This window comes from Aegilops tauschii, chromosome 2, assembly GCF_002575655.3.
Source record: "Aegilops tauschii subsp. strangulata cultivar AL8/78 chromosome 2, Aet v6.0, whole genome shotgun sequence".
Taxonomy (NCBI): Eukaryota; Viridiplantae; Streptophyta; class Magnoliopsida; order Poales; family Poaceae; genus Aegilops; species Aegilops tauschii.
The window spans coordinates 572,972,398-572,998,814 of record NC_053036.3 but is presented as its reverse complement, the minus strand read 5'-3'; the positions used below and the strand labels follow the sequence as shown (position 1 = coordinate 572,998,814).

Sequence of the window (26,417 nt, the reverse complement as noted above, 5' to 3'; positions counted from 1 at the left end):
GCCCCTGGCTTGTATTATGATGCTTGTATGACTTATTTATGTTGTAGAGTTGTGTTGTGATATCTTCCCGTGAGTCCCTGATCTTGATCGTACACATTTGCGTGCATGATTAGTGTACAGTCAAATCGGGGGCGTCACAAGTTGGTATCAGAGCCGACTGCCTGTAGGAATCCCCCTTTTCAACTCCTTGGCCGAAGTCGAGTCTAGACATTTCAAAAACTTTTACTAACATGGCTGTGTGTCTTACGGACCCACGTCGCCATTGGGTGGTATTAGGATCTTTTACTCCTTGCCTATACTCTGGGACTCTGATCTCTCTTCTATTCGGGTTAAATGATTTTACTAAATCTAACATTAGGATCTCGTTATCACTTTCACCCGGAGAGCCCCTTATTACTGATGATCGTCTGTTGCACGTGAAGACCCTGAAGATACTCTCCGCTGATAACCCGAGAACTTGTGTTCATCGCTTTTACAATTCCCTTTCATCGATAAACTCCTATGGATAACCACGTATACTCGCCATTCATACTATGTTTCCCAGATGATCTTGTTATTACAAGATACCCCGAAATTCTCTCTATTGTTCCGAGAATCCCTTGAGCTTACTACCCTGCTGTTCTTTGTCACCTGAATACCCCTACGGATAATCCTCGCACTTACCGAGTATCCGCTCATCCCCAGTTGATTCAAGTATTTCACAAAAGTGTTCAAAATATCATTCGATCTTCCGAAAATCTTCAGGAGCCTGTTGCTCTTGAAATTCTTGCTTACTAGCATTATGATTAATCCCATAAACCTCGAAATCTTATTGGCACCCTTTGTCATTATCTTTTTGAGTCCATTGATTCAATATGTTGCGAATGCTCGCAATCCTCAATCAGATCCTAGAATTCATCCTTCCGGCTCAGACATCTTTAACATGAGCTGGATCTCGACCAATCAAATCGTCATCGATTGTACCCCTAAGGCTATTCAACTTATCCATCCATAATCAGGGCATTGCTTCTGATCCCTTGTCTTGGAATTCATAATTCCTTTGCATTTGAGCTTTTGAGTTAGTCAGTTGTTTCTATAGTCTGATCTCCTGGCATTCTTTCTTCCTCTGGTTGAGTACTGATGCTCACATCAGATCCCTTGGGGACCACCAGACCCTTTTGTCGGATTTTATCTGACAATGTCCTCCATATTAAATAAGCTGGTGAGCTTTTCCTCGGATACATGATGCCTTTGGTAAATTGTATCCTCTGCCTTGTGAACCATACTCTACTTTCGAGCTTGTATTATTTACTCCGAAGTTCGTGGTATATGTTCTAAGAAGCCCTGATGGGTTGAACCTATGCCTTCCTTAATATGTGTGAACTCGAAAGTTTTCACGAGTCATACTCTCCTGGTATTTTGCCATATAAAATTTCAACACTACAACTTCATCAAATGCGAGAAGTAAATGAAAGGATATGCATTGGAGAAGTGGGAGTCGACCTTGAACTTTGTGTTCATGCCCATGGACACGATGTAGATCTTATCATTAAAAGCTTCTCTTAAATTAATTATTCCCTTGGTATAAGTTCATCTTATATCTGGGATCTAGCCTTTTGCAATCGTGGTTCCGACCATGTACTCCTTTAAATACCATTTCTTGGACAAGTTAAATCACTTGTCTTCTGCAGGTCAATACGCCTGCCCAACCTCTATTATGATCTACCTTTGAGTATTACCCCTGGTATCTCGGGGATATCTTACCATTGCACTACATCTTATAAACTTTGATGAAGTACTACCTTACCTTGTCTTTGTCACTTCATGGGCTCTGGGTTGTTTGTCAACCGAGAACACCGAATAGTGAATCAAGTCCGCACTCCGATTCAATAACTCTAGGTAATTTTCGTTGCTTACGAGTTTAATAATCATTAAGTCATTCCTAACCTGATCGGCTATATCATTAGCGTGCTAAATTTTAACTGTGCTACCTGGTCCTTAACCCCGGAGCACAACTTTCGATGATGAGCTAAGCTTACGCCGATCTTCCTCTCATACCATTTCACCTTGAACAACAAGCTTGATTTCAAGCGTGTGTCCTACCCATGGTTCCAATAACCGTCTGCTTCATCATTCCTTTGACTTGATGTCGTCGCTGATTTTACATCTTCATGAAATCTCTCGACAAATGTGTCGTGATCATCATCAACCTTATGCGCTCTTCCAGGATATCGATTGAGTTCATGATGAGAAATACCATCCTTGCCCTCGATGATCTGTGTTATCATCGACCACTTTATTGCCTTCCCACCAACACAAGCTTGTTCGTGTTTGATGTTATACCTTGAGTTCCTTGCTATCCAGCAATTGTTCTTCTTTACCTTGGAGTATTACCATCTTTTATGTCAAGTATGTCGTAAGAATTTCACCACCTCGTATGACATCTTGGTACCGTGATACTTCTCCCCATCACCATTCTTTCTTGGTCCCCGTGTTGTTTCTAAAAGGAATACCGACCAATGGTCTGTGATGTGTAAATTCTAAACTTCTAGTAACCCTAATGTTTTGAAGTTATTGGCCTATAGTTTCATTCCACGTCTATCGCTTAATGAATCATCATTCGAACATTGATTGTGCTACCTAGCCCATATTTCGGGTGCACATTTCAACCAATGTTTAACTGTGTATGTTTTCCTCGAGCATACATCATTAAGTCATTCGATCTAGCTAATGTTATCTCCTTGTTCACATAGTTGTGGAAATCCATCTTTTGAAAATCTCGATGAATTGTCGCTGAGTCCATCAGCCACCCCCTCATCCTCTCCTTGATTTAATGATGAACTCTTGTTCCGGAACTCGCTTCCATGGTTTAATTCCCGAGAATCATACAATGTCACCTCGACAATTTGTGTTGCACCTTTCTTCTCAGGCATCCTGAGTCTGAGTTATCCTGACATCAATCAGATCTGAATCTCGGTCAGATATGATGGTTGGAACATATTTCCAACAGTTATAACATTGGCCTATTTATGACCCGGTAAGGTGATGTCATGCCTAACACACCTGGCGGGAGGACCTATTGTTATAAGTTTTACTTTTTAGCAAGGTTAGCTATTCTTCCATGAGGAAATTGTAAGACTTACTCTATAAGTTGTTCCTGATGGATCCTTTTTGTTTCCAAAGTCTGATCTTCACTTGTTGACCATGTCAATGCTATCTCGAAGCATGTCTATGGTACTCTGATTTTAAACAGGAACAGTTGAAGCCCAAAGCTAATTGTTTCCTGCTCAATTATCCACACACCGTTGTATGGGTAATGTCATGAAATTTTTCTCCCGTACCTAAAGAGTTTTCTACATTATATCACGTCATGGATATCATGCTCTGCTTGTCCTTGGGAAGGATATACCCTTGAAATATGTGTTTAAACACATTTTCCTTTCCATTCTTCTGTTTAAATCTAATAATCATATTTTCCTTTCCATTATTTGGTTTAACCTTTCTGGTGATCTATATGATCTAAGCAGTAATATTCTCCTGCTTATGTAAACACCTCGGTGTACAACTCTGTCAGTAAGACCCTGTTATTATTGTTGGTGACATTTCGGTAACCACCGATGGACGAGAACTTTGCCTAATGGTCCGCCTCGTTTCAACGAGCAGGAAAATGGTTCTCTTCGTCCCTCGCCCTTGGTACCGACGATGTTGCTGACATATAACTGACAGGCTACCCTCTGACATGCCTTGCTATCATGATCGTGCAAGATGTCACCGCCCTTCCTACTTTTAACCCACATAGTGGGCCCATAACCCACAGTTCCACAGGATCGAAACCTGACTCTCCTGTGCACCCCCTGTTCCCAAATTTAGTCATCGCGCGTGGCCTCGTATGTAATTCACGGACCATCGTCCTACTGATCTATACTGGCATCAGACATAATACTTATTCCGATTGCTTTGAACCCCTTTCACACTTTGTTTCAGGCTTCGAACGATTGCCTACCTGTTTGAAACTTCTCATGGTACTTTCTTACTTGCTCTCGGCTTATCTTAAGGTTTAGTTCGAGAGATACTTTCCGCCACCTTCCCCGATGATATTGACCAGATAGTAAACCCTGCAGAAGTCCGTTCTTCCAGAATACCCCCTTACTCTGTCGTAAGTACGATGGAGTTCCCGAAGAAAGGACGACAACTTTATCATGATGACCTGAAACAGCAGAATGAAGACATCAATGTATTGGACCAGCCTCTTCGAGAAGAGCAAGCCAGGATGAGAAGACCCGCTAGATTCGTTACCAAACCTTCCCCCTTACTCCCCTCTTAAATCTCGGGACGAGATTTCTTGTAGTGGAGGAGAATTGTGACGCCCGAATAATCAAGCTACAGTTAAACTCTGCTAATGATGCCACGTCACCTCCGTTACTGTTTCTAATCCTTCGTTAGTTAAAAACCGATTCAAAAATCAATTCAAAATATGGCAAACAACAAAAGTTTTCAAACATTGAAACAAAAATGTTCGGAGTGAACCAAATATTGCACAGATAATTATGGTGGAGAAACCACACCTTTATAAAATGTTTAAATACTATGAGATGAATAGAACAGTAGCAAAACAATTATATAAGTGTTATTAAATATAAACAAATATTAAACTAGTTTATTTAGTCACTAAAAACTTTTTACAACTCCGATTTAGGTGTGGGCTTTAACTTATTATAAAACTATAACTATTAAAGACATAAAATAAAACAGTAAAGGTAAATAAATAAAAGAAAACACAAACAAAAAAACAGAAGACAATCAAAAAAAGAAGGAAAAGACACCCCCCCCCACGCTGGACCAAGTGGCCCAGCTGGCCTCAGCCGCCCGAATGGGCCGGCCCACCCCCTACCTACCTAACCCCACTACCCCGAAACCCTATCCCCCCACGCGCTCCACTCCCTCCCCCGTTTCCCTGGATCGGGATCGATCCCCCCACTCCCCTCGTTCCTCTCCTCCCCACTCGCCTGTTCTGGATCGGCGGGAGGGACCCGATCCCGCGCCGCCCCGCGCCCCTGACGCCGGCGCGCGTCCCCGACGCCGCCCCGACGACCTCGCCTCCCCGCCTCGCCCCGACGTCGCCCCGCGCCTCGCCTTGCGCCCTGCCGGCGCCCCCCTCCCCCCGATCTGGACGCGCCGCCCCCGTTCCCGTCGTCATCGCCAACGCCCAGCGCCGCCTCGCCGACCCTGACGCCGCCCGGTGCCGCCCCTCACCCCTGGCGCCGGCGCTCGTCCCCGGCGCCACCCCGACGCCCCACCTCGACGCTGCTGGACCCCGCCGCCCGTCTTCGTCCTCCGCCTCGACCACGCCTCCTCGCCGGACTCCTCCCCGGCGTCGAACCGTCCCCGTCGTCCTCCCCGAGCACCGCTGCCCTGTCCCTACGGCCCCGCGGTGAGGCCCCTGGCCTCTGCTTCTCTTCCCCCTCTCCTTGCCATCGCCGGAACAGCCCACGGCTACTCTCGCACCGAGCATGCGCTCACCGCCAGACCGCGCACGCGCGCACCCCTGGAGCCCCTCGACGCTCCCTGGCCGCGCCAGCGCGGGCGCCGTCACGCGCCCCACGCTCGTTTCCGCCTCGGGGCCGCGATCTCCTCCCTCATGCCGCGCCTGGGTCATGTGCCCGCTCACCCGGCCGCACTCTAGTCGCGCCGAGCCCACCGCCGCCCGGGGCCCTGCCGCGCTCCGGCGACCGTCGCCCGCAACTGCACCATAACGGGCTCGCACCGTTCGGGCTAGCGCGTGCACGCTCCAGCGCCCGTTAACCCAGCGCACGGGTGGCTGGGCTGGGTCAATGACCGCTGGGGTCCATCCCCCTGCACCAAAAAAAAGAATTAAAAAAATATAATAATAAATGAAAATAAAAATAATTAATTAACTTAATTCATTAATTTATATTAATTAAACTAAACATCTAATTAAACTAATTAATCATGATTAGTTAGTCTAGTGTATGACATGCGGGACCCACACGTAGTTGACCCAGTCAACTGCACAGTTGACTGCTGATGTCAGCATGATGTCATGCTGACGTCATCTTTTACTATTCTGGATAATGTTGATTAAATTAATTAAATAAATCCTAAAAATTATTTAAATGTTTAAAAATTAATATAAAATAATCTGTAACTCGGATGAAAATACTTTCTACATGAAAGTTGCTCAGAACGACGAGACGAATCCGGATACGCAGCCCGTTCGTCCGCCACACATCCGTAGCATAGCAAACCTGTAACATTTCACCTCCGGTTCATCTGTCCGAAAACGCGAAACACCGGGGATACTTTCCCGGATGTCTCCCCCCTTCACCGGCATCACCTCATACCGCGTTAGAACACGTCTAGCTCTGCCTGTTGTCCTGTTATGTACTTGCTTGCTATGTATTTACTGTTTCTTCCCCCCTCTTCTCTTCGGTAGACCCCGTGACGATGCTGATGCCCCTGTGGTCGACTACGTCACCGACGACCCCTCTCTCTTGTCTGAGCAACCAGGCAAGCCCCCCCCCCCCCTTGATCACCAGATATCTCCTATTCTTCTCTATACTGCTTGCATTAGAGTAGTGTAGCATGTTACTGCTTTCCGTTAATCCTATCCTGATGCATAGCCTCTCTTTGTTACTACAATTGTTACCCTTACCTGCTATCCTACTGCTTAGTATAGGATGCTAGTGTTCCATCAGTGGCCCTACACTCTTGTCCGTCTGCCATGCTATACTACTGGGCCGTGATCACTTCGGGAGGTGATCACGGGTATATACTATATACATTATATACATGACACATGTGGTGACTAAAGTCGGGTCGGCTCGTTGAGTACCCGCAAGTGATTCTGATGAGGGGGCTGAAAGGACAGGTGGCTCCATCCCGATAGAGGTGGGCCTGGGTTCCTGACGGCCCCCGACTGTTACTTTATGGCGGAGCGACAGGGCAGGTTGAGACCACCTAGGAGAGAGGTGGGCCTGGCCCTGGTCGGCGTTCGCAGATACTTAACACGCTTAACGAGATCTTGGTATTTGATCTGAGTCTGGCCATTTGGTCTATACGCACTAACCATCTACGCGGGAGTAGTTATGGGTATCCCGACGTCGTGGTATCAGCCGAAGCTCTTTTGACGTCAGCGACTGAGTGGCGCGCGCCGCATTGGACCGTAAGCTCGCGCTTGTATTAAGGGGGCTAGGTCTGCTTCCGGCCGCGTACGCAACGTGCAGGTGTGCATAGGGCGATGGGCCCAGATCCCTGCGCGCATAGGGTTAGACCGGCGTGCTGACCTCTCTGTTGAGCCTAGGTGGGGCTGCGACGTGTTGATCTTACGAGGCCGGGCATGACCCAGAAAAGTGTGTCCGGCCAAATGGGATCGAGCGTGTTGGGTTATGTGGTGCACCCCTGCAGGGAAGTTTATCTATTCGAATAGCCGTGTCCCTCGGTAAAAGGACGACCCGGAGTTGTACCTTGACCTTATGACAACTAGAACTGGATACTTAATAAAACACACCCTTCCAAGTGCTAGATATAACCCGGTGGTCGCTCTCTAACAGGGTGACGGGGAGGGGATCGCCGGGTAGGATTATGCTATGCGATGCTACTTGGAGGACTTCAATCTACTCTCTTCTACATGCTGCAAGATGGAGGCTGCCAGAAGCGTAGTCTTCGACAGGACTAGCTATCCCCCTTTATTCTGGCATTCTGCAGTTCAGTCCACTGATATGCCCCTTTACACATATACCCATGCATATGTAGTGTAGCTCCTTGCTTGCGAGTACTTCGGATGAGTACTCACGGTTGCTTTTCTCCCTCCTTTCCCCTTCCCATACCTGATTGTCGCAACCAGATGCTGGAGTCCAGGAGCTAGAGGTCCCGAGGATGATTCTACTTGGAGTTCGGCTTCGAGGAGTAGTTAGGAGGTCCCAGGCAGGAGGCCTTGTCTTTTCGATCGTTGCTACTTTTGTGCTAGCCTTCTTAAGGCAAACTTGTTTAACTTATGTCTGTACTCAGACATTGTTGCTTTCGCTGACTCGTCTATGATCGAGCAATTGTATTCGAGCCCTCGAGGCCCCTGGCTTGTATTATGATGCTTGTATGACTTATTTATGTTGTAGAGTTGTGTTGTGATATCTTCCCGTGAGTCCCTGATCTTGATCGTACACATTTGCGTGCATGATTAGTGTATGGTCAAATCGGGGGCGTCACAATTCCATTAGCAATGACAGGGAAATTACTATCAGAGAAGTGATAAATAAAGGTTGGGGGCTATGTCTTTTAGAAGAACAATTTGTGGAGGATATGAAAATCTCTGGGATAGCCTAAAAAGGAGATGTGAGGAAATAATATTGCATGGAGGGAGGGACAAACCCATATGGATACTGACTGCTAATAGGGAATTTACTGTTAAATCTTTATATCTGCATGTAGTTAAAATTGATGTTGGCTTTCCACAAAAATTCCTGTGGAAAGTTAAAGTGCCTGCGAAAATTAAATTTTTTTTCTTTGGCTCTTGAACAAGAGGAGCATTCTTACCAGAGATAACCTGTTGAAAAGAGGGTGGAAAGGAGACAAACACTATGTGTTCTATGGAAAGGAAGACAATATTGATCACCTATTCTTTCCCTGCTGTGTTGCTAGACTTACTTGGAGTCTGGTAGGGTGTGCTTTTGACCTTAAAAAAATTCCAGAAAACATGGACAACTGCTTTGGAAACTGGTTAAACAATTTCAGCAAAAATGACAAGAAAATGGTCTTGATTGGTACATCTGCCCTCCTTTGGGAAATTTGGAATAGCAGGAATGATATTGTATTTGGCAGGAAAAATATAAACGACCTGATTGGGATCGTTAAAAGAATGTGTAACTGGATTGCTGGCTGCTCTATTTTGCAGAAAAAGGACCCAGGGGAAAGAACGCTGATGTTGGGGGCAAGGCTCATCGAACAGGTGGCAAGTGAAATCTACAAAGCTTCGCAGGGCTGGCACTTCGGAGTTCCAAGGCTACATGTGAAGCTCGAGGGAGAAGAAATCTTCAGATCTTGTCATCTGTTTCTTGTGTCTTCGGCTCGCCTTCTTTTGGATGGATTGTAATAGACTTTAGCGATGTCCTCGGAGTTGGTCTGGTCTTTAGTTTGTGTAGGGAGAGTTTGCTTGCTGGCTAGGCTCTCTCCTTTTATTTGCGTTTTCTATTTGTGTTGGCATGTATTAGACTACTAGACCTGGATTTGGCTTCGGCTTGGATTCTCTAATGGAAATCGGAGGGGAAACCCTCTTTTGCTAAAAAAAAATACCACGCGATACACCCATGTGCGCACCCGCTGCCGCCAGGGCACCCACCTCACCCGATCTCGCAGGACGAGCCGCTTCTTCCCCGTCGCAACTGGCCATTCCCTTGCGCCCCTTCTCCCTCTGTCCGGCCACCATCGCTTCGCATGCCTCCTCCAAGGACCAGCGCCACCCACAGCCAGGGCACCCCACCTCGTGCGATCTCGCGGGGCCAGCCGCTTCTTCCCCGCCGCGACTGGCGGTTCCCTTGCGCCCCTTCTCCTCTGTCCGGCCAGAATCACTTCTCATGTGTGCCTCGTCCGAGGCCGCGACCGGCCCTTCCCTTGCGCCCTTCTCCTCTGTCCTGTCCGGCCACCATCTTCTCATGTGTGCTTCTCCTGTGTACCTCCTCCGGTAGGGAAAGTTTAATTCCTCCTTCACGATGTTCCCTTTCCTTCTTCTCTTCTAGTGCGGCTTGATCCTCGTGATAAATTTTGTACAAATAAACTGGGGAGAATAGACGTAACTCAGCAAGGCGGGACTATATTGGTACTTATTGAAAATTTGAAATTTGGAGAGAGAGCTGCCCTGTGAGGAGGAATTCCCTATTTGACGCGCGATGAGTCAAACTGTCGGTGCTTCGCACAGGTGAAGCGACCGAGCGACGTGATGGGCCGGCCCATTATGCGTAAGCAGTTCCTCTACTATATCGTCTGGTTTTGGGAACCTTCCAGAAGGTTCCCTGAACCGGTTTATTTTCTTTTACCGATTTTCCTATTAATTTCTGTTTTTTTTCTTTTTGTAATTTTCTGTTTCTTTTTTCTTTCCATTTCCTTTTTTCTGTTTCTTTTTTTGTTTCTCTTTCCTATTTCGAGTTTTTTTCTTCACTTTCTCACATTTTTGAAAAATGTTCCAAAAAGAAAAATATTCAAATTTTAAAAATTGTTCATGAGTTCAAGTTTGGTCATAAATTCAGAAAATGTTCCATTTTTAAATATTGTTCTAGTTTAAAAAAATATTCCCATTTTAAAAACATTGTTCACAAATTTCAAAAAATGTGCACGTTTTCATTTTTTCAGGAGTTTCGAAATTGTTCAGTTTCAAGTTTTTGTTCACAAATTTCAAAAAATGTTCAGGCAGTTCAAAAACGTTCCCGTTTTAAATAAATTGTTTGCAAAATTCAAAAAATGTGCATAGTTTGATTTTTTTTAGTTTCGAAATTGTTCAGTTTCAAAAAAAAATTCACAAATTTCAAAAAATGTTCGGCTGGTTCAAAACATGTTCTCGATTTGAAAAATATTTCGCAAATTTAAAAAATGTGCACATTTTCATTTTCTTCAGGAGTTTTGAAATTGTTCAGTTTCAATTTTTTGTTAATAATTTTCGAAAAATGTTCGGGCAGTTGAAAACATATTCCCGTTTTCAAAAATTGTTCACAAATTTTAAAAATGTGCATGTTTTCATTTTTTCAGGAGTTTCGAAATTGTTCAATTTCAAAATTTTGTTCACCAATTTCAAAAAATGTTCTTATTTTCACATTTTTTAAAATATGTTCGTGTTTTCAAATTTTGTCTTGGAATTTCAAAAAATGTTCCCATTTCAAAAAAGTTCCTGATTTTCGAAAATATTTCACTTTTAAAATAATATTTTGTTCGTGTTTAATTTTCAAATCAGAATTACAAAACATCTTCACTTTTCCAACAGAAAAATGCGGCATTTGAAAACTGCTCGCAATTTTCGAAATGGTTTCAAAATGTTTTCCAAATATCAACGCTGATGTCTGTTCTTATAGATATCTGCACTTTTATGTTCAGTTCATGGTGTGTGGTGTAGTGGCTAATGGCTAGCGGTTTTAGTGTGTGGTGGTGGGATCGATTCTTGGTATTCGCTTTTTGTCGCGCGCGAAAGGAAACGAAACAAAGAGCGGGTTGGTGGGCCGGCCCAGGCGTCCGTCAACCCTGTGCGAACACCCGACTAGTCGACGCAACATGCGTCGCATGACGTCCCCTGTGAGGAGGAGGCAGCACGGGTCAAGGCCTAATAAAGGCTGAATACAGCGCCTGCCAGCAGAAGGCCCAACAAATGGAACGAATAGTTAACTAATAAACGTAGAAAGACTAAAAAGGGTAATAAACGTGTATGGAGAATTATAAAAGTCTCCGTCCTTTAATATTAGGTAAAGATAAAAGGCACCTTGGACATCTTAGATCAGATTAACATCAAGGAACAACCGGTGAAAAAATAAAATTACATTAAAAAGCATTTTAGATCTTATTAATACTAAGAGAAATAAAAGTCAGTATAATAGACAGATAACTGGACACGGCACAACAACTAGTAAAATTAAAACTGTACTACTCAAAATTATATTAGCTTCTTCTACCTCCGATTGTACGTCGTTCTTCACAAATTGGGAATTGCACTAAACCAATAGTAAAAGAAAAGACACCTGCAAACACTCTCGTTATGCCGGTCTTTGAACATAATCACTTGCCCCTTGAGACGAGATTTATAAATCCCTAAAGCAGCATCGGTTGGAGTATCACCCCACACAATACGGGGTTGCAATCCATCACACCAGTCCAGACGGTTGGAGAAACAGGATTATGCCACCTAACAATGTGAAAGACCGCGTCGAAGTTGCCACACCAATAGCCAACCAAGAGCTTTCCTTGATCTTCTCAAAAAAAATAGTTCTCCTTCAATACACAACAACTACCAAGATGTGTGAAGGGAACCAGCAGATCTGCCCTTCGTCGATGCCGATCGAACTTCGTCGGGGTAGGAAGAGACCGGAGAGACCTTATTCCAGCATGTCAACGGCATCACCACCTCGTCGATGTCACGAGGAAAACAAAACCTATGAAAAAGAAATGAGACGGACGTGTCGCCACTCCTCTTGCCACCGGCGAGGGCACCGGGCATTGAAGGGGAGGGGGACCGAGGCAACGTGTAGGGAAGTTGTGGCTGCAGTCCAACTTTGAATTAGCAAAGCCATCAACTAGCCAAGATTACAATAACGATCAACAAACAAAGAAAAGAAAAAGCAATAGAACATGGTGTTGAGCAAACTGCTCGCAAGCAACGTACCAACAAGCTAAGATAAACAGACTGAGTCTAGGTTGAAGCAGGTGAAGCCCTACTCAAAGAACATGTCAATATGCAGATGTAAAAGTCGGACCTTGGGAACCGAGAACATTCAGCATGAGAGGAAGCATCCTTGACATCATCATCATTGGCACAAAACACATCATCATTGGCATCCTTGACATCATCATTGGCACAAAACATCATCATTGACACCATCTCCATCTTCGAAGGAGGCTACCTGCCCCCTCGCGTTGGCACGGAAGGTGTCGATCCGCCGGGAGTTGGCCACCATGCCAAACAGATAATCGACAGTGAAAGGCTCGGTGCGGATGTCAAGCGCATAGATGATGAGCTGGTAGTCCTTGTGTAGCCCAGCGAGGATGAAGGAGATTAGTTCGTCGGTGGAGATAGGCTTCCCGACCGGGGTAAGCTCATCAGCAAGTGATCTCATGGCCGATGTAGGAAGCAGTGGACCTGGACCCCTTCTGCGCATTGGAAAGTGTTATGTGGATGTTGTTGGCGCAAGAACGAGACACGAACGAAAACATGCTCGTCACAGCCACCCACAACTCATGGGATTTTTTCTGGGAGGCAACTTGGATGAGCACTTCTTTGGAGAGGTTGTTGAGCATGTAGGTGAGCACCTGTTGTTCTTCCCTTCATGAGAAATTAGTCTTTGCCCCCTGAATTTTTGGTGGTGATGGTCGGGTGACTGGGGAACTGGTTGATCTAGATACCCACGCCACACATGCCTACAACTCTGACCTGCGATAGCACTTGAGCACCCCATAGGATGAGTTTGTGTGGGTGAGTTTTTGTAAATCTTAGGGTTGGGGTCCATAGAAGGACAGAGGGCCGAGCCAGAGGAGGACACCATGAAAGGAAGATGATCGAGATGGAGCTAGATGTGATGGAGATGAAAGACTCTATACCATGTGGAATGCTATCAAAGCGTTTGAGGGCCGCCTAGGTTTTTATTTTCAGGATGGGACTTATGTCATGGCATGCATACATATGTTCAGTTACAACAGAGAGAGCATACATATTCCAACAGTCAAGACATTTGAAATCCTACAGCAATCGAAAAAACATGAAATCACTAATAAAAGTTGTCTGCACCAATAAATTTCGGGGTTTCTTATACTTCAGCATCGAAAGATTACATTTCGTGCTTTCCAGGTCAAAACTTGTGTACTGTGATACTACCAAGTCCTTGACTCTTTGTATCTCTAGTTTGATTTGTTTTTCCCGAGGAACGAGGCATGCAGAAGCACTGTCTGTCAGTTGGACAAGCTCTGTGGCTTGATTAGAGTCTTTGTAAGTCATTATTTTGTATAGCATGCCGATTTCAAGGGTGCTGAAACATATGGTGCAGTCATCTCTCTTGAGCCTTTTATGTTCTGTTCTGTTTCAAACCTCTTCATTGCTGCCAACATCAACAGGGAAATCAATTCAAGCGGTCTCAAGTACGTACATTTTTCTACCAGCTCTGCGAGTCCTAGGTAAATTATTCAATTCAGGTGAAACTAGTAAGAACGTAGGCAGAAAGATTGTCTGAACTCATGTTCCTCGTTCCCCGGGTTTATCCAGTAACCTGAGAGTGAATTTCCTTAGTCTGAACTCCTTGAGTCATCTTCCCTACGTTTGCACCGCTACCAGACGATGCTAATGAAGCTTCTTGTTGCTACCTTCAAGAAGCTGATGGTGTGCATTTTCCTTTTCATCTGCTGATCGTTATAAACCCTGAAGTCTGGATGCATTTTCCTTTTCATCTGCTGACACCAGGATCTCATCAAGCCGTGCTTGAAACCGTCGTCAGACTCAGTGGTGGTTGAAGCCTGCCATGTTACGCTGTCGTAGTTTGCACGTTCTGTTGAACCGTCTTGTTAGCGGACGTGATGTTTCATGTAAAGAAAACCAACCGAGACGATGACCGACGACGGTTCTCTTCGTCAGAAGAGTCAAAATCGGACCCTGGCCATGCTCTTTCAGCGCCCGTTTAAAAATGAAAGAGAGAGGCCATGCTCTTTTTGCGTGTTACTTTCGGATCGCACGGAGATGATTCCATGACCTTTTTGTGATCCGCAAGCAATCACCGTACTGCATTTAGGTTGGCCACGTGTCTCGCGAGTACAAAGCGTGTTTCCTGAGTCGTTGTTGCCTCTTTGGTAAATGCTTCCCGAAAGTGGTCGCATTGGACGGTTGGGCCGTCGGTGGTGGTGTGGTACGGTGGTCTGCGGTGGTACAAGCTACTGCTTCGTGCCATGCTCCAAACATGGCTCCGATGCCACACGCTTCCGGTTTGTTTCGTAGCGTAGCACCCACCAGCTCAAAGCACGACAGTGGTAGTACAACACTTATTGCACGGTGTACATGCCCCGTGAGAGCATCTACAACCGGACCCATACCCGCCAAACATTTGGGTGGGCTATGCCCGAAAAAGGCTTTCGCCCCGTTTTATATACTCCCTCCGTTCCGAAATACTTGTCGGGAAATGCATAAAAATGAATGTATCTATAACTAAAATACGTCTAGATACATCCATTCCTCCGACAAGTATTTCCGGACGGAGGGAGTATAAAGCACCAAACCACAAATACCCAGTACAAACACACGCCACGCCACCACAACACACGCACACACCCAGGACAGGATACATAGGCGCTGAGCACAGCAACACCACCCCTAGCACTACGGCCTCGAAGAGGTGAAACTACATATGACGAACCATGCGCTCCAAGGCGGCGCCTTCAGGAATGATACGACACCGGAGCGCCGCCACCGCCCGATCCAAGGATCAGAGTTTCCCCCGGAGCCGCATGACGGGCAATGAGAGCCGCGACGACGCCTTCAAGAAGGGAACGAACTTCGCCGCCGCCGGTCCGTCCGAAGATAGAGCAGGTTTTCACCTCGGCCAACCTTCACCGCCACCGAACGCCACACCCTGGCAACCATGCCGCCCACACGACCATGGTGACCGGGCAGCACCAAGGCACGGGCTCTGCCCAAGAGCACCGCGCAACCACCACCAGGGCCGCCGCCCCAGCATCCAAGACCTCGACACCACCTCACCCAAGACCCGCCGCACCCCAACGAAAGAGACGAGCGGAAAGGTCTCACCTTTCGCGCCCCTGGCCCACCCCCAGCGTCGAGACCCAATAGGTCGGCCAGAACTGGCATCCACCGACCCGTCCTGCTGCCCCGAGCGCGAGACGAGCTCGGTCCTGCAGCATCGAGGGGGGGGGGGGGGACAAGGTCAGTCCTGCTGCACCGTGCGCGAGACGAGCTCGGTCCTGCGGCACCGGGCGCGAGACGAGCGGTGGACCGCAGCCGGGAGAGGACCAGCCCATTGATGGGAGTAGCGCCCGGGCGACAAGGAGATGTGGTGAAGGTCGAGACGGCCCGACCGCAGACGAGCCAACGCCGGAGAAGCCGGCCGCTGCCGCGGATAGATCCGTCGAGCCACCGTGAAGCCGCCACGACACCGGGAGGTCACCACCGAGACCTCCCCACGCTGCCGCGCACGACCGGAGCAGCGGCCACGCCCGGCCGCTGCCCTACCCGCGTCGCCCGACGACCTCCAAGCACCGGAGCCGCCGGGCACGCACCACCGGAGCCACGCGCCGTCGGTCGGCCCCCAACGCCAGATCCGGCCGGATCCGGCAAGAGACCGGCCGCGCGCCACCTCCCGAGACGGGAGCAACGCAGCCGCCCCGCCGCGCACGGAACGAAGGGAGCCGGAGCGCCGCCACCAGCAGGCCACCCGCCGCCCAGCGAGACCGCCGCCGTGCCGTTGGATCCCGCGGACAACCAGCGCCACCACTCGAAGGGGCGGCCCCGTGTCGGCGCCTACAAGTGGGGGGGGAGAGTGGCCCGGTGGGCTATCCAGTCAGTGTTCGGACGAAAAACCGTCATTCAACTAGACGCCGCATATCCGGCCCAAACGACCGGACTGACCAGCACTCTCCGTATCCGGTCTATATCTGGAGCGGATATGGGGACGCCCCGATGCGAGCGCCGTGTCGGATCGGACCCCTGAGGCTCACGCCGTCCCACCGACGCCCCACAAATACCCCGCCCTGTCAAACAAACCCTAATGAAACCCTCACTTTCTCGGTCCACTCGTCTTCTCCGCTTCTCTCGTCTCCCCCGCTTTCTCCCAAATCCTTCCTCTCCCCTCTGCCATGGCCATGTATGGCCAGGGCTCCGGCAGTGAGCCCGGTCACATGGACTGTAAAGGTCTCGTTAAAGAGGAGGACGAAATATCTAGTAGCTCCACTCCGGACGAGGAGGAGCTCACGCTCCGCTTCGCCATCCCGCGCTCACGCCTGGACACAGACGGGAACTCGAGCTTCGTCATGTCCGTCGCCAACTCCTCTACGCCCTGACGACGGAATGTGGGCCATGCCCGCCCTTCCAGCTCTGCGCTGCTCCAGATCCGGAGCATGGCTGGCGTCTCCCCTTCCCCTCCGGTGCCAGTACTGCCCAGACAACGGTGGATGCTCATGCCCGCGGCTCCCGTGCGGATGTGCATGCTCGGAGGCGAAGCGGCCCAACGCGAGCGGCGGCGGACAGGGGCCGTGTCGGAGCCCGACTCTTCCCGCCAACGGGCACGCTCTGTCCCCGACCCGGAGGAGGCGCACCTCCGCAAGGTCATGCATTGATCGCTGACCATGGGAGAGTCCGGCGTGCGGCACCTCTGAATCTCTGATACAAGAACGTGAAGGCGCTCCACCTCGGGCTTGAGGCGTCCGAGCGCCTCACGTGGCAGAAGGACACCACCCCTTGCCAAGGCCGCCCGCCACGTGAAGGAGCAGCAGCGCCTCCTCCGCCGCCTCTCCGGCTACATTTCATCCGCATCGGAGAACGGCACCACCAGCACGAACGATGCCGACCCTCCGGCCGCCGACGCGTACACAGATGAGATGGACCCTCGCGAGTACAAAGCGTGTTTCCTGAGTAGTTGTTGCCTCCTTGGTAAATGCTTCCCGAAAGTGCCAAATTGGACGGTTGGGCTGTCACCGGCGGTGGAAACCACTTCATGCCATCTTCCAAACATGGCTCCGATGCCACACGCACGCACAAAGCACGACGGTGCAACACTCATTGCACGGTGTCCATGTCGCATGTCCTCTCCTCCCTCTCCCCATGCACTAGCAGGTAGGAGTACTACCATGCAGCAGCAGCTTCAGGTACGAGCCTAGGAGTAGGAGGAGATATTTCGATGCTGTGTGTGCCCGAGCCGACTCCATCTGTCCGACCCATGGAAGCACTAGGCAGTAGGCACATGGCTATGAGCTATGAATGTACAACCTCCATTCTCAAAAAAAAGAGAGTACAACCTGCGGGGGGTCGACTGATCGATGATCGATCGTGTGGTGGCGGGGACGCCACGGAGCGCACCAACCGCTCTGTTCCCGGGTCGCGCCCTCCCGTACGTCTGCACGCGAGCGCACGTGAAGCTGGGCCACCGCACCGGACTGTTCGAAGAGTACTCCGCCGTGCAGCTCCACCGCACTGCGCCGGGTCACGCTGTCACGGCCCCGTCGTCGATGAAGGCCTCCTCGTGATTGCACGGCCGGGCTCGTACACAACACAAGGGTTGGTCTCTCGCTGCTTCGCGGCCCGGCAAATTTGACAAATTTTACCTATAGACGAAATCAAATCACAGAATGAACTATCCGTGAAACTATTTTACGCGGCTGACCTTTTTGTGCGACGCCCGACACGAAGGCGCCACACTACATTGTGCAACGCCTCACAGATAGGCGCTACACGGCCAGCGTCGCACCCGTGTGATCAGAAAATTACTAAGTCAGTGTGCTATACAATGTAGCGCCTAGCTCCTAGGCGTTGCACTAGTGCAGCGCCTGAGAGCTAGGCGCCACGGGTCAGCCGCGTGAAATAGTTTCACGGACAGTTCATTCTGTGATTTGATTTCGTTTATAGGTCAAATTTATCAAATTTGCCCGCGGCCCATGTCCTGACGGACCTCGCATCATGTACACATGGCCTTTTGTTTGTACCAACACACGCACGACGGTGTCCTCTCGAGTTGATCGATTCGTCGTCGAGGAGCAGGGCAGAGCTGCATGTCAGCATGTGCTCTGCTGCTCTTCTCACATGGAGAAGGGAAGGAAGAAGTCACGCGCTTGCGACCGCAAGGATTTGGTAGGTGGGCAGGCAGGCACCGGCCTTTCCTTCCTTCCCGTGCGTCGGTTGGCGTGGCGTGGCGCCGCACGGCCGGGCAGCCTCGATCGCTCAGCCCGACCGGCCGGCCACACGCTTTGCATTCCTGAGTTTCAGACGGCAACTAGCTCGCTCATTCTCTAATACCATACCTACGTTCGAGTAAATCGTTTGATCGATGAAGTTACAGTAATCGACGTACGTGCATGGTTACCAACTAATCCAACTACTGTTCCTTTTTTTTTTGAACGCAATCCAACTACTGTTCCACTGAGACATCTTGCTCCTCTAGTGGTCACTGATCAGAAATGTGTGGCGTGTCAACATCATGCACGCTAGCTGTTGGTCGTAGTCCTTACTTCATTTCAGTGCCTGCTTGGCCGGTTGATTGATTGCGTCCTTTTGCCGGTGGATCGAGCTGCCAGCGGGCGTGTAACGCGTGTAGATACGCTTATCCATTCTTCTGGTCGCAGATCAATCGCTGAATAGACTCTAGAAAATGACGGGGAAACCCGCCAAATAACTTCATGTTTTCATGGAACTGTTTTCATGCGTACTGTGCTGCGATAGTTTACTGAAGTATACAACGTAGACCATTCAGCATGAGTGAGTGGTGGCTGGTGAGCTATCTCAAAAACAAATGAAGTACCAATAGAATGCCCGTGCGTTGCTACGGGCTACAATGCATATAAATATTTCTTATTATATTATGAGAAAAATGCATAAAGCTAGAAATCAAGCAAAAAGAAAAAAAATCACACTGAAGATTATCAACACAAAAAGCATGTATAACTCTTCAGATTTAATTAGTGCTGAATAAGTAGTTCCCTTTTCATTTGTATTAGGTGTTTTTCTGTAGAGTATTTCATTTTTCTGACTGGAATCTTTCGGACACTATTAGTGAGAATCATCGCACACTTTATCAGCCAGGTATGAAGTTTATGACACAGTGAACCAACATCATCACACGACTTACAACATGTGCATCCATGTTATGGAGGATGACCTCCGTGTCTAACGAATTGTTGAAGATGGAGCCCTGCGCCTCCAGCTTGTGGCGCAGCGGCGAGTAGTTCACCAGGTTGCCGTTGTGCTCCACGGCGAGCTGCCCGAACCGGTGCCCGGCAAGGAACGGCAACACCTTGCACAGCTGGCGTCGCCACCTAAGGTGGAGTGGCAGATGTGGCCAATGGTGGCCTGGCCGGGGAGGCTATGTAGGTCTTGGATCCCTGAACACGTCGCTGACAAGCCCCAGGCCCGTGATGGATTTGAGCTTGTCAAGAATCAACTCAACTAAAAACTTCATTCAGCTTTATATATACATGATCATATATGTGCAATGCAAAAAAAAATTGAATAAAGATTATATATGGTATAGTTTAGTGTTACAGTCAATACACATTGAATTGCCCATAAAATATTCCTCCATGTCTACCTTCTATACATTGCTCGTGCATGGTCAAAAACCTAATGCTTGCTATAATGTATGTATTCACCGAAAAAAAACTATCTTGAATTTCTTCTGCATGTTTGAGGCAAAATTAAAACCATCGTTATTATCCAATTCAAGTGCACTGCATGTCTGCATGAAGACAATAGTCATGGTTAAAGCATGCCACTATAAAATTTGCACAATAATAGAATAAATGTATGCAATAGAATAACAGATGAGAACCCAAACGGCAAAAGTCCCAAGCTTCAATGTATCAAATGAAACTTCAAATCACATACTTGTGTCAAGCTAAATTAACAACATCAACTATTATTAAGTGATATAGAAAAAAAATTAAAAGAAAACATGTTTATACTGAATACTATGCAATATAGCTGCCCTGTAATTAGATAAAGCGATCAATTTATATGTACAGTTTATATATACAATTATTAAGCACGGGAAGCAACCCTTATTCCTCCTCTTTCATGCCATTCAAAGGTAACCATATCGATCAACGAAGGGCCAATTAGTCAGCCACTAAAACAGAATAAATATTCACCAGGTAATAAAACATATTTGAATTAATGGAAAATGAGAGAGAAGAGGGGGAAAAGGACTTAAATATATGTCAAAGGAAACGAAAAAAAAATCACCTTTCACTATCTTCAATGTTGAAGTTTCTTCATAATGCCTAAAGACTGAAATGAAGGTTATTGATTTAACACAACATGCCCATATTAGTGACCATGTAAGCTTCAAGGTTTTAAACCTGTAAGAAACCCCTTAAAGTATAAGTGTGAATGGAAGAGAAAATGTGTGGAACTTTCTTGCCTATGTCAAGTCATCGCAACTTGAGCATGCTAATGTATGATCCGCGTCTTTGAAGGGACAAAGGAAACGTCTGCTGCGCAACGCATCAACAGCAACACTATACCATCATAATCTTATTCAATTTAACACGCGGAAGAACAGTAGGCTTGTAGATGTTTATACTTATGTCAAAGTATTAAGCAATGGGTGTGCAATACAACATGGAGGCATTTCACAGCTATATTTCGCTTGCCTAAATTATGCGATGTTATTTGCTGCGCCTATTATATGTTCGGAGCTGAGCTGTTGTGGCATGGCAGACATGCCGCTGACTCGCTTGAACACCTCTATTTCCATCCACCGGCATATATCTTAGGCAACGATGATCTGCATAGGCACATCAGTTGACAACACCCACACAACCACATCAGTTCGGAGGGAGAGGAAGACGCCAAGACCTACTCTTAGTGTCCATGTTAGTAATTCGCATCTCTGTTTTACCTTCCTCATCGTCAAAATTAATGCTAGTAATTTGCTTCCATCTCTATATACACATGTCGGTGTATATCTAACTTGGGATCGTCTAATATTTAAGCATGTGCTCCTACAAATACAAAAGATCTCAAACAACGGTTGATGCCAAGAACATGAATCACTCACTTGAAATCAAACAAGCAATCTGCAGTTTATTTGTCCCTTCAATACTTTGAAGGGTTACCTTTGTTACCTGCACAAAGGAGCTTTACATACCTGAGAGAACATCATGTTAGTCATAGCAAATAAAGGCAAACATTTCTCTTTCTTGCTTGCTGACCACCACTGCTCGCACCATCCCAAAGTTCGTAGTTTCAGTCGTGATCAAGTCTAACTGCTATGGTTACCCTGCTGGACATGTAAATAGAATAAATGAAAAATGCTTAACCGCTAATATATTGGCAGTCTGCTAGTATTTATCAGCTCATAGCATTATATTTTGGATGACAAGTGTATTTGATTGAACATGAAATGTACTGAATAACAGAGTCCAAGTATGTATGCTTAAGCAGAACTATCTAGTCATATTAAATATCTTTTAATCACGAAAGGTACCAGGGCATACATAAAGATTGTAACCGATAAAAACAAGTTTTCCCCTTGGCCTCGGCATCTGACTCATTAGGTATATATTATTTACCGATAAAAGCAAGTCAAAAAGCTTCAAAGGAAGCTGATAACTGAGCCATGGAAACTACCGGCATGCATAGATCAAACGATACCAGATTATCTTAATATGAACCCTGGCATTAGTAAAGTACATCAAATTTCTATTTTTACGTGGCGGCAGAATGTACGATGCATTACTTGAAATCAAACAAGCAAACTGTAGGTAATTCTTTATGTCCCTTGAATACTTGAATTGTTACCTTTGTTACCTGCACAAAGAAGCTGTTTAGATACCAAGACAACACATAAGAAATATATATATTGCAAAGAAAGGAAAACATTTCTCTTACTTGCTTTATGACTACCACTCCTCGCACCATCCCAAAGTTCTTGGTTTCAGTCGTGATCCAATCTAACTGCTATAGCTACCCTGCTGGACATGCAAACAGGATAAATGAAAAATTCTTAACCACTAATACATTGGCAGTCTGCCAGTATTTATCAGCTCAGCGCATTGACACTATTGATGTTCAGTACGACGACTGTATTTGACAGAACAAGAAATGTACCCAATAACAGAGTCCAGATATGTATGCTTAAACAAAACCATCTAACCATACTATATATCTTCTAATCATGAAAGGTACCAGCTCATACATAATTCCCAGATTCAACCACAAGGAAGAAAAGCCGAAGACTGAAATAGCGCATACATAATACCTAGAATCAAGCAAAAGGAGTAAACTTAAGACCAAAGATTATAAAGGCAATAAATATACCGGAAACATCAAAACGAACTAACTACCCAAGGGCTACCTCACCATTGCCTATGGTCGATGTTGTGGTCTCTTAAATCCTGTCACCGGCGAGGAGATCGAGCTCCTTCCTCTGCCCAACAACTGGTACCCACACAGACTCGTGCTCGGGCTGAACCCAAGGCTTGATGACTACACCGTTGTGGCCATTTGCGACCATGGCAATGTCACCAAGGTCACCTACATGACGAGCGGGGACACGGAGTGGACGCTCTACAGAGGGAACATGAAAGATGTATATTAAAGGCAACCAACTATAACTAATTCTGACATGCCCATTTTCTTCTTAATCTCTGATGCTCATATCATATCAATGTAAACTGCTTTCATTTAAAGCATAGTCAGAGAGCTGCTGACATACGAATAAAGATTACAAAGTTAATGAAAAACTACCATTTCAGCAAATGTCATGCTTATTTAAGGAATGATACCGTCGAAGCGTGTTGCTTTCTAGCTTGCCACTTGGACCATGGTTGCATCAGTTCAATGGGCTTCCTTTTGCTTTCCCTGGAATGTTGGGAAATTAAAAGGTGAGGATAATTGGATTAACAAATGTAAGATGCTACCATAGATACTACTTAGGAAAAAAAGCATCTCGTGTTTAACCTTGTCAAGTTGGAGACTGAATGGACAGAAGGCTCGGTTGATTCCGTCCGTTCTCTTTTAACTCCTCTCGTGGTCGACTGCCCTTGCCTATTTCAACTCAAACACCATCACCATGTTTTTACAACAACAACGACATTGTCCTTCCATATTGAAGATCTCCGGGAGGTCCATATCCTCATCCTGTCCTTCCAATTTGATGATCTCATCCGAAGCGGCCTATGAGTCGTTCACGGCGCTAGGTGTAGCGTCGTCCTGCGAATGTATTCTAAAAGTAAAAGAACATGTTTTCCTTGAAGAGAAAAGAGCCAACACACAATTGAGTTGGATATTCAAGAAAAATAGTACTACCTCTGTTCCTAAATATAAGACATAGTATATTATAACCAAACATCTCTTAAGCAACACTATACAAATGTATTCTCAAAGTTGTATCAATTAATCTTGTACTTGATCAGGGCTACGAGTTGTCAATTCACAATTATAATAGTTGTGTAGTTGCAGAGTTGCTCCATTCAAGTATCTGTAGAATTAGATGTGCAACCAAAAGGGAATCCATACATTAGGCAAATGTAATTCAGAAAACTAAAAAAAAGTTCTTGGCTGCACCATGTACAATGCCCCATCCAGCATAACTTTGCTGAACTCGGTAATCAAATTATTATAATTATAAAAAAGTTAACAAATTAGATATCTCAAAAGACAGGGCGAGGTTTGGCTCATCTCGCCTCCCTCCCTACTGACTACATCCAATTCCGCTCATCACAACGTTGTCATCCTTACATTTGGCAAGCCACATAGTTGTGGTGTAATTCAAGTTTCCTATGTGCATATGGAATAGAAGTACTTGAATCAAAGAGCAGTATAACAATGTAGCTCTTTCACCATTCTACAAGAAAAATATAGTTGTTTCACAAATCCAAGCATATTTTCTTTTTGTGTGCAAGGAAGTTAAAACAATTTACAATTAATAGATGGGTAAATGGTTTGGGATTTTGCAAGAAGAAAAAACTACAATAGTAGAACTTACACAGACAAAACTGCAGATCTTCTCTTACTGTCCTCTTCATATACAACGATAATTCGTAACAAAACACAACACAAGATCTCCTAAAGATAAACAGATGTTCTTCAGTACCAAGCCATACATGTAGGCCGCCGTCGCTTACTTGCTTTCATCTACCTGCTCCTCCTGCCGCCTCCAGCCCTCCGCTGCCACTCGCCGTTGCATTGCAACGTTTTGTTTTGTATTCATTGTCCTGGACACCACTTAAATATGTATGCATTTACAATGCACGCACCTAGTCCTCCTATATCTGTAAAGAAATACAGTAAAAAATCAGTAAAATGAATGCAGTGTGCATCAACATAATAACTCATTAAGAAATAGCTCTATGAACTCGAAAAAGGAATGTGGACATTCAATTGTAAGGCTGTGTCTCCTTGAGTTCATTTGATATACGGGCAGAGTATGCTTTACAACTATTTACAAGCTCATTTCGTTGTAGTGGCAACCCAATGCGTGAATTTCTTTTTGTCCTTAGACACTTAAATCATGCTATTTAACCAAAATACAGTTACATCTCTATATTAGTTAATTCACTGCATTAAAAGAAACAAATGTGAAACATATGCAGTGATGAATTACCTGAAGCATACTCCATATATCTTCTTATTTTCTGCTGTACACATCATCGTCTTTTCTGCTCTTTTATTTTTCATCTTAAAGTAACAACTTGAACACCGCAAATTTTATACTCTACTTCCTTCTCGATCTGCATGATAGCATCCAAATCCAAAGGTCCAACCTCCTACGATCTAGAATGAAACATGCAATTTGGCCATGTCAATTGTTCTGTCCGACAAACCAATGGAACATGGAGACATCAGTTATGTTTGGGCGTTGTTCTTCCATTGATATTGTGGCCTGCACAAAAGAGAAAAACGCATGCTGAAAATATGATTAGGTTGCTGGCATGAATGGCGCAAATTTGCAGTGATCTGGTTGCGTCACGAAGATGTGGAAAGCCGGCGTCAAAGTGCAGGGAGGCAGCCGGCGGGCAGTTGGGGAGTCTGATAATGGAGTGCAGAGAGGCGGACGCCTCAGGAGTCGATAAGGAGTCGGCGTCGTCGGGCCGCTGACGTTGAGATGGCATGGCGAGGGTGCCGATGGGGATCCAGAGAGATAGAAGACGAAGCAGCGGCGACGGCCCTCGATGGAAAAGGGGGAAAGCGGAGGTCGGGATTGACGTACATGGGCCTCGAAATACATGTGTTCGTCCTCCAAAAAAGGCAAGGCTGGCACGGTCTCCTCCAATCAGGGCAACACGACCACGCCCTTGGGGATCCGCGACGACGGCGGCGGCGTCCCTGGGGATTCGCGGCGGCGTGCGGCGTCCCTAGGGATTCGCAGCGGCGGCGGCGGTGTGCGGTGACCTAGGATTCGGCGGCGGTTGCCGCACTGGTGGCGGACAAGGGAGGTCGAGGGAGGGGCGGTGGTACGGGGCAAATTGATTTTTTTTTCTTGTGCAATTTTTTTACATAGATAAAAACCAATGGTATGAGATGGTGGGAGGTGGGACGAAAAAAAACCAGACGAAAAAAAACAGACGGAAATGGTGGGACTATTCAACCAACTCGTCCACTAGGAGTAGAGATAACTGGCAGGATACGTATGGCAATTTTTTTGTGGAAACCTTTTTTGCGCTACATGGCAAATTTTGCCTCCAATCATGACAAATCATACAATGTTGTCATGCCAACTTTAGTTGGTATGGCATAACAAGTTTGGGGAGTTCGCTGGGAATTCGCCAAGAAAACGCTTCCAGCGAACATTCGCCAGATAACGTTTCCCTACTCTTTTTTTTATATTTTTCCAGGTTTGCCGCTTTGTCTTGTGTCGCCTTGACGTTTCTTCTAACGCAAGATGAACATCCCAGAAAAATGAAATTCATGTGTTCAAAAAAGAAAAGAAAAATGAAATTCATCGTCTCCGTTATATATATATATATATATATAGGGTCGCGCTATTCGTCACCCTGGGTGAGGAACAGTTATTCTTCACCCTGGGTGA

At 46.4% G+C, this 26,417-nt stretch overlaps 1 long non-coding RNA gene across 4 annotated transcripts; it reads right to left on the bottom strand.

Annotated features, from left to right (window-relative positions):
* Nucleotides 1–20,587: 20,587 nt before the first annotated feature.
* On the bottom strand, nt 20,588–25,791 carry LOC123497158 (uncharacterized). Of its 4 annotated transcripts, none has more exons than XR_012203339.1 (6): nt 24,993–25,791; nt 23,348–24,660; nt 23,135–23,248; nt 22,748–22,954; nt 22,277–22,356; nt 20,588–22,195 (listed from the first exon to the last, which is right to left on the bottom strand). It is a non-coding gene; the product is annotated as an uncharacterized lncRNA (long non-coding RNA). The 4 variants fall into 4 exon arrangements; XR_012203340.1 differs by having other exon boundaries at nt 23,173–23,248; XR_012203338.1 differs by having other exon boundaries at nt 22,277–22,359; nt 22,748–23,248.
* Between the last annotated feature and the right edge of the window lie 626 nt (nt 25,792–26,417).